The following is a 13,384-nucleotide window of genomic DNA, read 5'->3' as shown; positions in this document are numbered from 1 at the left end:
ATAAACTATAAATAGAGGCTCAAGTCAAGGGGTAGATCATTCAAGTCTTCCTTCTTCTCTCAAATTCATCCCGAGCTTTTCTCCCTTCTCCCAAGCTCTCACAAGCTCCATCTGTCTCTAGCCTTCTCTCTTTTTCCCGTTCTCTTCTTTCTTCCTCTCCACTCTCATCACTTTGGTTGAGGACCTTATCATGGGATCCTAAATCCAACATGGTATCAGAGCAATGAGTTTAGGATCCTGACATTAAGGTGGTAATTAAGTGAGGTTTATCAAGCTTCATGTGTTCTAGTTGGTGAAGCAAAGGCCTGACAAACAAGCAAGATAAGTTTTTTTCCTCTACCTTTCATGAGATGATTTTGATAGTTTTTTTATCTTGGTAAAAGGCTTTCTGGTTGATCCTTCTATGGATGAAAGATAAGCATTCCATCTCATACAAGATCTCTTATGCTTGGTTTAATTTGAAGAGAATTTTAAGGGGTTTTGTTTGAGAATATGTTGGATTTAAGCGTATGTTTTTATTTTTCTCTTGTAGAAAAATATATGTTGGATGAAGATTTATTATCCTCTTGTTGTATTTTAGAACATGGGCTCAAGCCCACAAGTCCAAGGCAAGAAAGCCCCACACGTCTAAGTGATGGCATATGGGTAATATAGGATGCTTCTCATAAAGATGGCATGAAGGTGTAAATACTTGTCGTTTTTATGTCTCTTCTTTTATAAAGTTGTAGTCCTAAGGGAATGATAAAAACAATAAATCAAGGCATTGGCTAAGAGGTAGAGCATTGAAGCTCTCTCCTCCTTTCTCCCAAATTCGTCCAACCTCCCTCCTTTCCTTGGTTGGCACACCTCTCCTTCCTCCTAGTTCAAGCTCTCTCCGTTTTGCAGTTGATCCCTTCTTCCTCTCATCTCCTTCCTCTTCTTCTTCTTGGTTGATCTAAGTCTTCTTCATGGCATCCTAAATTCTACATGGTATCAGAGCAAGGAGTTTAAGATCCCCTTAGATGAAGTATACAAGCAAATATTTAGGAAAGATCTGTCCAATAATTTATTCATGAAAGAAGGAGTCCAGCCATGAAGAGATAAGTCAATTCCAGTCATTATTTACATATTCTCCTTCTATAAGTTGAGGTCTAGATTTTTGAGTTACATCAAGATAAGATGATCTTCATATGAGAAGTTATCTTGATCTTCTTGTAGCTCAATCGCAAGCTTGATCAAGATTTATTGCTGCTAGTGTTTCATCATGATTGATGTTTTGATGAAAATGATTTGGGACTTGGTTACCTACATGCAACTTGGATCAATTGTCTATGAGTTGGAATTTCAGCACATGTTGTTGTAAGTTCTCTCACACTTTGGAGCTGTTCATGGGGTCTTTGTTATTTTGTTGGATGATCATCATATGGTTAAAATTCTTGCGTCTATTTGCCTCTATTATTCTACTACCCCTTCTACTTCCTTGAACTCCAACACATGTCTCTTTGAAGTTGGATTAATCCCATGAGTTAAGGAGTTAAAAGAGACTTGACTTCCTACAAAGGATCACAAAAGAAGATTGTGATTCTTAAGTGTTTGGCCACAATTTTTATGAGTTTGGATTAAGGCTTAAGGGTTTAAATCTATCCTTTTTTTTTAAAGAATATTAGAGGAATTGATTGATTTCTGAATGATGTCTCCACATGACATAAGCAAAAATTCTTTGATGATTTAGTGCCTACTTTTGTGGAAACAATTCTATATCTTTCTTTGTAAATGCCTGATTTGGTCCACGGATCTTCCAAGTTGCATTACTGGATTTTTTTAGACTCCCTTTACAATTGATCTTGGTGTGATTTAAGCATTTGATTTGCTTCATCATGGAGATTGAACATACAAGTATTAAGAGTGACTGTAATGGTCCCTTGTCATGGATAGAGTGACTCGGCATGGGATTGGTGAATCCAGAGGAAAAGAGCCTCCTTTTTGCAGCTAGGATGTTGTTCTCGGTAAGGGGCTGGGAAGCCCTTGCTGATCTCGGACAGGAGGGGGATGGCTCCTTGCTGCACATGGCTGAGAGGGCTTAGGACCCTTCATGCTACTGTCCAGGTTAGGGGATGAAAAGCCTCTAACTTGGGCAGTCCACGGATTAAAGGTTAGGCATCCCTAACCTTGCTGCTCGCTGGATTAGAGGCTGAAGAACCTCTGGCCTTTGCTGCTCTCGGTATAGGGGCTGGAACGCCTTTGGCTTTGGTCGAAAAAGACAGTGAGTTCCTCTCTTGCTGTTGTGCACGGATTAGAGGCTAAAAGCCTCTTGTTGAGCTCGGAAAAGAGGAAGAAATCCCTCGTTTTTGGTGAAGAGCAAGATAAAACAAAAAATCAAAATAGAGTAGAAAGAAATTCATATTCAAGAGGGAACCTGGACCTAGAGCTCGTTAAGGGACCTCCAAACCCTAGAGCTCGTCAAGGAGAACTCCAAACCCTTTTTAACCTAATTCAAGACTTGCCTCTTCTCATTCTCCTTGCCCTTCAGGGTTTAAGCCAACATTGTTTTAGTGTTTAATTTTACAATTTTGACCTTGTGGCAATTTAACTTAAAATAATGCATGAAAACGAATTTAAAACAATATGAAAATAAAGCAATTAATCAGTGACTCAGTGTGCCTCCTTTGCATGACTCGGTTAGCTATTGAGTCATCAACAGTGACATACTCAGAATTACTATTATCCCCTTGAGGGGCCTCTCCAATTATCTTAGTTGGTCACAATCGATATAAGGGGTTCTCATTACTCGTGATCTTCTCGGTCACTTAAACAAACCCTCTCGTCCGATTGATGAAGAAGATGTAGCCCACCTCAAGTGGGTTAAAAATGATAATCTGGTTATTAGTTGGCTCATAAATATCATTGAAGAACATATAGCCAACAATGTGGTCTACTTGGAGACAGCCAAGGATATTTGGGACACATGTGCTAGTTAAACTCTAGCAAAGCCTCCTTGCAAAAACTATTTGATGTCTTACAAAAAATATTGAATACTAAGCAAGGGGATTCATGAGTCATTGGCCTGGTTTTGGGGACTTCTTCAAGAATGGAAGATCGCTCAACCCTACGCAATAGATATTGTTGTTCTAGAAAGGCAACTGGAGGCCTTGGCAGAAACCATTTGCTTGAGGAATATCAAGCCATATCTTGAGGTTTCTAAGGCCCAACTCCTTAGCTCATCCACACTTCCATCATTTTCTAAAATCAGTGCTATGTTGCTATGGATCCCTGACCCATCTTCTACTACTACCTCCCCTATTGATGCTTCATCTGCTATGTACTCCGATAATAGGGGTACATCATCTTCCAAACACGGATGCGGCAGAAATTTTAGAGGGGGGCACACAAGGGGTGGTAGAATGGGTCTTACCTATTCACGAATTGAGCCTCACATATGCACCTATTGTGGTGGTCAGAACCACCTTGTGGAAAAATGTTGGAAGCTTCATGGCAAGCCTGATTGGCTCACAGCTAACCCAGCCTCTGTTAAGGTTGATAAACGGGAAAAAAGGCTTATTCCCAATCCAGAAAAATGACTCTTACCGTTGAAGACTATGCCACATTTCAGAAGATGAAGTCCCTTATGGAATCTTCCCTTCCACTGGCCTTGTACCGCTTGCTGCCATCTGTTCGTCTTTTATTCGGTACACCCATTTATTCTACATGGCAAGACTAGTGGTCAAGGGCTTTGAACAAAAAATATGCATTAACTACATTGATATTTTCTCATCGGTAATGAAATTGACTACTATTAGAATAGTGCTTGGACTAGTAGCAAATGAAGACTTGAACTTAGAGCAATTAGATGTAAAGATAATTTTTCTTCATGGTGATTTGGAGGAAGAAATTTACATGATGCAGCCATAGGTTTTCAAAGCACAAGGAAAAGAGAAAATGATGTGCAAACTTCAAAAGAGCTTATATTGTCTTAAACAGGTTCCAAGACAGTGGTATAAGAAGTTTAACATCTTCATGAGTATTATTGGTTTCTTGAGGTGTCAGGTGGATCATTGCTATTATGTGAAGCAGTTTGATAACTCCTACACCATTCTACTACTATATGTTGATGAGTTGTTGATAGTAGGTGCTTGCAAACAGGAAATAGATAAGTTAAAAAGGGAGTTGTCCAAGAAGTTTGCAATGAAGAATTTAGGTGCTACAAAACAAATCATTGGGATGAGGGTTACTAGGGATACAAATTTCTTGAAAGTGTTACAAGAAGAATATGTAAAGAAGGTGTTGAGAAGATTTAAGATGAATGATGCAAAACCAGTGAGTACTCCTTTGGCTAGTCAGCTTAGGCTATCTAAGGAGCAGTCACCTTCTACAGAGCAGAAGCGAACTAACATGGCCAATGTGCCTTATGCTTTTTCTAATGGCAATCTCTTGTATGCCACGGTGTGCACCAGACTAGACATAGCTTATGTAGTGGGAGTTGTGGGTAGATAAATGAGTAATTTGCTAAGTTGTGGAGCCTAATTAATGCCCTATGTTGAGTTACTCACAGATCGACCTTCACAATAAGGTAATCGTAGGGGTTGGAAGCCCCCCTCCCAGGGGTGTGGGGGACAGAGCCCTGCCCGATCCATGATATATTAACTGTTATTTCATTAAAGGTAGTTTGGGTATTTTACTTTTGTATTGCGGTTGCCCTAGTTTTCTTATTATAATTGAGGGGTGCATCTATTAGGGTTTTAATCATCTTAATTCGAGGTGCATCTCAAGTTGTAGCCCCAGTGGTTAGAGAGAAACACCTCTAAGTATGCGATTTCTCTTGTAAACTATTTTTTCTTCATAGTGGATTCCTAAAGTGGCGGAAGACAGGACATAGTCTCACCTTGAGGCGAACCTGTATAAATCTTGTTGTTTGTTTTTGTACTTGCTTTTCCTTTCTTCCGTGAATAATATTATTGTTCTTGTTAGTTAGGAATTAGGTCATTTTATTCCTAACAAGTGGTATCAAAGCTTTGGTTCGTGATTGAGAGCAATGGCTAGTGGAGAAGGATTGGCACTAAGGATAAAAAAATTTGATGATATGGATTTTTTGTTCAGGAGGATGCAAATTGAAGATTATCTGTACAATAAAAAGCTGCTTGCACCACTTCTGGATATGAAACTAGAAGGTATGAATGATGATGAATGGAATCTCCTCGATATACAAGTGTTGGGAGTAATTCGATTAACACTATCGAAGAACATTGCTCATAACGTGGCGTCGGAGAAAACCACAACAGGGATGATGAAGATTAGGTCTGATATGTATGAGAAGCCTTTTGCATATACCAAGGTAAATCTCATGAAAAATACTATTCAATTTAAAGATGATAGAAAATACATCAGCTCCATGACATTTGAAAGAGTTTATAACGATTGTCAATCAATTGACATCTGTTCAAATTAAATTTGATGATGAGGTTTGTCCTTTAATTATTTTGGCGTCTCTGCCAAATTGTTGGGAGCCTATGAGGGTTGCGGTCAGTAGCTTTGTAAGCAATGGGAAGTTGATCTTTAATGATGATGATTTTCAGAACTTCATCGATTTAGCTCATTGAGAGAAAGAGAGAGAAACTCATTGGAAGAAAACCAGAGGAAAAGGAGGTTACGGACTTGATGATCCTAACCCTCCCCTTGAAGCTCTATTTATAGATTAATGAAACTAATGTATTATAATAATACCACTAAATTTAGGGTTTAGGGTTTAGAGTTTTAACCCTAGAACTTTAACCAAATTACATCAATGCCATATCTATGAGATGACTCTTTATTTACCATCCTACCATCATTGTATGTGGGCCTATGGGCCTTCTCCTTGATCAGTGGGCCTTGAGCCCGTCTTCTATATCACTTGGATGTATGGACCTTCCTTGGTCTAATGGGCTTGAGCCTATCTTCTAACACACTTGGATATGTGGGCCTTCCTTGGTAGAGTGGGCTTGGGCCCTATCTTCCAACAGTCCCCCTTAAGTTGGGGGTGAGAAACAACATGAACTCCTAGCTTGCTGCAAATGATGTATAAATTCTTTTTTGTATAAAATGGCACATCTTCCAATTTGCTTTCATCTTCCAACACTCCCCCTCACACTAGTGCTCTCATTCATGAGGCCCAACTTGCATAATATAAGTGAGAGTAAAATCACTCCTAACCATTAAGACATTGCTCTATACTCTAGTCCTCATGCTGGAAGTTGGGCTTACTCTTATCTTCTGATAGGTAGTTGATTATAGGCATTGCTCTGAAGTGTAAAAAAAAACTCCTCCATCACAGTGTCCCTCCACATGATAACGACTCTCAAGAGGTAGGAGTAATAAACGATATTAATGGGGGGAAGTGGGCTTATTTATCATGGTGTCCAAATTGTGATATTTTTGAGAGTTAAATATATGATGGTGTCCCAATCCGGGCACCAACTTTCATGGTGTCCCAACCGTGATATTTTTGAGAGTTAAATAAATTATGGTATGAGAAATGGTATTGAAGCCACCTCTTCTTTAATAATAATGTCTCATCCAACGAGACACAATAACAACAACTTAAATGGGCTTAGGCCCGTATAACACGAACCAAAATAATCCTTGTAAAAATGACCTATGAAATAATCCAATGCAAGTATTTGTACCAAATAATATGCTGACCAAGGAATAATATGTCAATTCTTCAAAATAATAATCCAGCCACAGAAAAATTTACCTAGTCACGCCGAAATATGTATAAAACTTGGGCATGTATATTGAGGTTGAAAATAAGTGGGCCGAGTCAAATTGACCCGGACCCAAGTTGACCCAGACCGAGTTGACTTGGTCCGAGTTGGTTGGGGTTGACTCGCATAGAACAAGAGCAAGAGATCCTCAGGTCAGCAGGACCATTTCTAGGTGAACTCAGCCCGGTCCGGGCTGGCTTGACTCAATCAATGATTAAATCAAGTTTCTAACTTTGGAAACTTCAATAAAGGAACAATACCTCCTTCCTCGATGACGAAGGACTCTCGACGAAATCAGAGCTAGGAAGACAACTTTCAAGATAGAGCAGATATAATTCCCGAATAAGCTGCTAACGAAAGAAAACTTTCCTCGATTAATTAAGAAGCAAAAAAATGGCAAGAAATATTGGCAAGAATGCTCGACGACTTCCTTGCCATGAGAAGTTGTCGTCTTCGGCGTTGAACAATGTAGGATAGAAGCAATGTTCCGATAGTAATTATGAAAAGATTATGTAAGAAACTTTCCGACAGAAGCAGTAGAATCAGTGGAGATTGGTGTCATTGTCTCCGGTAATAGCAACATCATCTTCAGCAAAACAGAACCTCGGCATAATGGCAAGGCAGCACCGGGAACTGGCGAGAATTACAGCAAATCAGCCAAGATATGAGATTAATGAGATAAATGGCAACTTTGGACAACAGTCAGAAGAACAACGTCACCGAGCTAGATCACCGAACAAGATCACCAGAGAGTTTTCAGTAGGTTATATCTTGAAGGTAAGAAAAATCAATCTTCCAAGCTTTCTTCCTAGTCACGGCGCAATTTTATGGTGACAAATCAGCCAGCTTCAAAACTTTGCCAAAGAGAGTGATGGTGATCAGAAGCATGATGACAACAAGAAGAAAAAATAGTTCGAGCCAGTGGCTCTGCCTTTTTTCCTCGATCGTAAGCAGTGCAAACAGAAGGGCTCCAAAGATATGAACTCGCTGGTATGATGTTGTTAAGACGAGTCAACTCAGTTCAACTCAGATACGGGGAAAAAAACCAATTTGCAATAAGAAAAAAAAGCTAAAAAAATCAAAGGATTTATCTAGGCAAAAGCTATCAAAATTTAAATCTGAATTTCAGCAACTATGAAAAAAATTCAATACGAAAAAAAAATAATGGTTTCTAAAATACTGAAAAACATACTACCAGTCCTAAAAATCAATGCTATGATACCATGTTGATTTTCAAGACTCCATGGATTTAGCTCATGAAGAAAAAGAGAGAGAGATCCATTGGGAGAAAACAAGAGGAAGAAGAGGTTATGGACTTGATGACCCTGAAGCTCTATTTATAGATTAATGAAACTACTATTTTATAATAATACCCCTGAACATAGAGTTTAGGTTTAGGGTTTTAACCCTGAAACTTTAACCTAATTACGTCAATGCCATATCTATGAGATGATTCTTTATTTACCATCCTGCAACATTGTATGGGGACCTATAGGCCTTCTTCTTGATCTGTGGGCCTTGAGTCCATCTTCTATATCTCTTGGATGTATGGACCTTCCTTGGTCTTATGGGCTTGAGCCCATCTTTTGGAACACTTGGATATGTGGTCCTACCTTGGTCGTGTGTGCTTGGGCCCTATCTTTCAACACTCTCCCTCAAGCTAGGGGTGAGAAAACAACATGAACTCCTAGCTTGTTGCAAATGATGTATAAAATCTTTTTTGCATAAAATAGCACATCTTCCAATATGCCTTCATCTTCCAACACTCCCCCTCACGCTAGTGCTCTCGTTCATGATGCCCAACTAGCATAATATAAGTGAGAGTAAAATCACTCCTAGCCGTTATGAGTCCTCATACTGGAAGTTGGGCTTACTCCTAACTTCTAATAGGTAGTTGGTTATAGGCATTGCATTGAAGTGTAAAAAAAAAAAACTCCTCCATCACGATGTCCTTCCACAGGACAACGACTCTCAAGTGGTAGGAGTAATAAACGACATTAATGGGGGGAAGTGGGCTTATTTATCATGGTGTCCCAATCCGGACACCAACTCTCATGGTGTCCCACTGTGATATTTTTGAGAGTTAAATAAATGATGCTATCCCAATCTGAGCACCAACTCTCATGGTGTGCCAACCGGGATATTTTTGAGAGTCAAATAAATTATGGTATGAGAAAAGGTACTGAGGCCACCTCTTCTTTAATAATAACGTCTCATCCGAAAAGACACAAACATTAGCTGAAATGGGCTTGGGCCCATATAACATGAACCAAAATAATCCTTTTAAAAAGACCTATGAAATCATCCAATACAGATATTTGTACCAAATAATATGCTGAGAAAAATAATATGTTAACCAAGGAATAATTTGTCAGTTCAAGCTGGTGGCTCTGCTTTTTTGCGTCGGTCTCAAGCAGCACAAATAGAAGGGCTCCGAAGATTTGGACTCATTGGTATGATGTTGTTAAGACGAGTCAACTCGGTTCAACTCAGATACGGGAAAAAAAACCAATGTGCAATAAAAATAAAAAAACTAACAAAATCAATGGATTTAGCTAAGCCGAAGGTATCAAAATATAAATCTGAATTTCAGCAACTATGAAAAAAATTCAATAAGAGAAAAGAAAATAATGGGTTTCTGAAATATTGAAAACCATATACGAGTTCTAAAAATCAATGCTCTGATACCATGATGAAGAAAAAGAGAGAGAGACCCATTGGGAGAAAACCAGAGGAAGAAGAGATTATGGACTTGATGATCCTAACCCTCTCCCTGAAGCTCTATTTATAGATTAATGAAACTGTTGTATTATAATAATACCCCTAAACTTACGGTTTAAGATTTAGGGTTTCAACCCTAGAACTTTAACCGAATCAATGCCATCTCTATGAGATGACTCTTTATTTACCATCATGCCATCAATGTATGTGGGCCTATGGGCCTTCTCCTTGATTTGTGGGCCTTGAGTCCGTCTTCTATATCTCTTGGATGCATGGACCTTCCTCGGTCATGTGGGTTTGGGCCCTATCTTCCAACAAATGATGTTCGGGATAGCATTCTCATAGAGGAAGTTCGTAGAAAGGACTCCGAAGAATCATCAACATCTAATTCTACCCTAAGTGTCGATACTAGGAGCAGGAACTTCGAGACGAATTCCAACAAGGGAAATGGTAGAGGGAAGTCAAGGAATGATAGAATTAAGTCCAAATTAGGAAGGAATGTGGAATGCTGGAATTGTGGCATGTTTGGTCACATAAAGAAGAACTGTAGAGCACCGAAGAAGGGTGAAATAAAAATGATGCTACAAATGCGGTGACTGAAGAGGTACAAGATGCTTTACTCTTGTCAGTTGATAACCTTATTGACTCTTGGGTGTTATATTCAGAAGCTTCTTTTCACACTACTGCACATTGTGAGATCTTGGAGAATTATGTTGCTGGAGATCATGGGAAGGTATATCTTGTTGATGGAGAACCTTGGGATATTTTTGGTATTGTTAATGTTAGTTTGATGATGCAAATGGGTTAGTGTGAAAAATTCACAAGATGAGACTGAATTTTAATGGAACCGCCTGGAAAGTCACAGTTGTTGCACGAGGAGTTAAAACTGGAACTCTTTACATCACTTCCAGTTATAGAGACACGGTTGCAACTGTTGGTGTTGTTACTGATTCTGACTTGTGGCATTATTGGCTCAGTCACATGAGTGAGAAGGGAATGAAAGTGTTTCAGTCCAAGGGGAAGCTACCAGGGATAAAAACAATAAATAATAGTTGTGAAGGTTGTATTTTTGGCAAGCAGAAAAGGTTAGTTTTTTCTAAGGCTAGAAAGGAGCAAAAGACAACAAAATTGGAGTTCGTTCACAAAGATGTGCTCCAATTGTTACTTCCCTTGGTGGTTTTAACTACTATAAAAAATTTATTGATGATGCAAGCAGAAAGGTATGGGTTTATTTCGTGAAAAATAAATCTGATGTCTTTGATACCTTCAAGAGATGGAGGGCAATGGTTGAGAATGAGACAAATTTGAAGGTGAAGAGCCTATAGTCACATAATGGGGGAGAATACATAGATGATGATTTCAAGTGGTACTGTGTTGATAATGGAATCAAGATGAAGACCATTCCTGGAATACCTCAATAGAATGGTGTAGTTGAGAGGATGAACAAAACTTTGAACGAGCGTGCTAGGAGCATGAGATTACATGTGGGATTGCCAAAGATGTTCTGGTTTAAGGCTATTAGCACTGTTATCTATTTGATCAACAAAGGTCCTTCAACACCATTGGATTAAAAAAAATACCATAAGAGGTCTGGAGCGGCAAAGAGGTAAACCTTTCTTTCTTGAAAGTGTTTGGTTGTGTTTCTTATATTCACATTGATTATGCTACTAGAAGTAAAGTTGATGCCAAATCTAAATTATGTTTCTTTACCAGCTATGGTGGTACCGAATTTGGTTATCGCTTATGGGATGAGCAAAGTTGTAAGGTTATCAGGAGCAAGGACGTGATCTTCAATGAAGGTGCCTTGTATAAAGTCAAGTTGAGAGGACAAGTGATGAAGCCAAGAAGTCTGAAGTGATTCAATCGAGAGATCTTCCAACCATTGAGATGGAGAATATTGGCCAGGAAGACTAGGAGAACATACCCTCAAAAGTAAATCAGAACATTCCTATCACTGAACTCAGGAGATCTGCCAGAACTAGCAGACCACCACATAGGTACTCCCCTTGCACTTAATTATATTTTTTTGACTGACAAATGTGAACTATAGAGTTATGAGGAAGTCGTGCAAGTTGATAAATCAACCAAGTGGGAGATGTCCATGGGAGATGAGATGGATTCATTGTTATCCAATCATACATGGTAGTTGACCTAGCTATTAAAAGGAAAGAAGGCCTTGTTGAATAAGTGGGTGTACTGAATAAAATATGAACATGATGGCAACAAGCAGTACAAGGCAAGACTGGTGGTAAAGGGCTTTCAACAAAAAGAAGGCATTGACTACACTGAGATTTTCTCTCCAGTAATAAAATAGACTACTATTAGAGTAGTTCTTGGACTAGTGGCAAATGACGACTTGCACCTACAACAATTGGATGTAAAGACAACCCTTTTTCATGGTGATTTAGAGGAAGAAATTTACATGATGTAGCCATAGGGTTTCAAAGCACAAGGAAAGGATAAAATGGTGTGCAAGCTTCAAAAGAGCTTGAATGATCTTAAACAAGCTCCAAGACAATGGTATAAGAAGTTTGACACTTTTCTGAGTTATAATGGTTTCTTGAGGTGTCAGGCGGATCATTGTTGTTATGTGAAGATGCTTGATGACTCCTACATTATTCTACTGCTATATATTGATGACATATTGATAGCAGCTGCTTGTAAAAATGAAATAGATAATTTAAAAAGGGAATTTTTAAAGAAGTTTGTAATGAAGGATTTGGGTGCTGCAAAACAAATCCTTAGGATGAAGATTACCAGAGATACTGATGTATTGAAACTATCACAAGAAGAATATGTGAAGAAGGTGTTGAACAGATTCAACATGAATAATGCAAAACCAGTGAGTACTCCTTCGGCCAGTCACTTTAGGCTATCTAAGGAGCAATCACCTTCTACAGAGCAGGAGCGAGCCAACATGGTCAATGTGCCTTATGCTTCTGCTACTGGCAGTCTCATGTATGCCATGGTGTGTACAAGACAAAACATAGCTCATCCAATGGGAGCTATGAGCAGATATATGAGTAATCTGGGTAAACAACATTGGGAAGCAATGAAGTAGATTCTTAGGTACTTGAGAGGCACTATAGACTCAACCTTATGTTTTAGAAAGTTAGACTTGGGATTAAAAAGTTATGTAGATGCTGACTTGGCTGGAGACATTGATGGTTGGAAGAGTACCACTGGATATGTATACACATTGGGTGGTACAACGGTTAGTTGGGTTCCTATGTTGCAGAAGATAGTTGTTCTTTCCACTACTGAGGCAGAATATGTTGCCATGATCGAAGCAAGCAAAGAGATGGTATGGTTGCATTCTTTCTGGAAAGAATTAGGTCTCAAGCATGGGAATAATGTGTTGTATTGTGACAGTCAGAGTGCTATTTAATTTCAAATAATCCTGTTTATTAGAACAAAGCACATACAAATGCATTATTATTTCATCAGATTGGCTCGGGAGGATGGAGTCTTAGCACTTGAGAAGATTCAAGGAAGTTAGAATCCAGCAGAAATGTTGACATAGACTGTTACGATAGAGAAATTGAAGTTGTGTTCAACTTCAATTGGACTTCTCTCTAAGGATCAAGAAGTTTTTGCCACTGCATAGGAGATATTGATGATGGATTAGTCTCCAAGTGGGAGATTGTTAAGTTAAGGAGCTTAATTAACACCCTTCGTTGAGTTGGTCACGGATTGACCTTCGCAGTAAGGTCGTCGTGGGGGGTGGAAGCCTCCTTCCTAGGGTTGTGGGGGCGGAGCCCCCGCCCAATCCACAATATATTAACTATTATTTCTTAAGGTTAGTTTGAGAATTTTACTCTTTCATCATGGTTGTACTAATTCTCACTTTATAATTGAGGGGCACGGGCATTAGGGTTTTAATCATCTTAATCCGAGGAGGATCTCGAGTTGCAGCAGGAGAGGTTAGAGAGAAACACCTGTAA

This window comes from Aristolochia californica, unplaced genomic scaffold (assembly GCF_029961685.1).
Source record: "Aristolochia californica isolate CCGP_79_NKW_82.1479 unplaced genomic scaffold, dmAriCali1.0.hap1 SCAF_3, whole genome shotgun sequence".
NCBI classification, from domain to species: domain Eukaryota; kingdom Viridiplantae; phylum Streptophyta; class Magnoliopsida; order Piperales; family Aristolochiaceae; genus Aristolochia; species Aristolochia californica.
The sequence above is the reverse complement of the archived record's forward strand: the minus strand, read 5'-3'. Positions refer to the sequence as shown.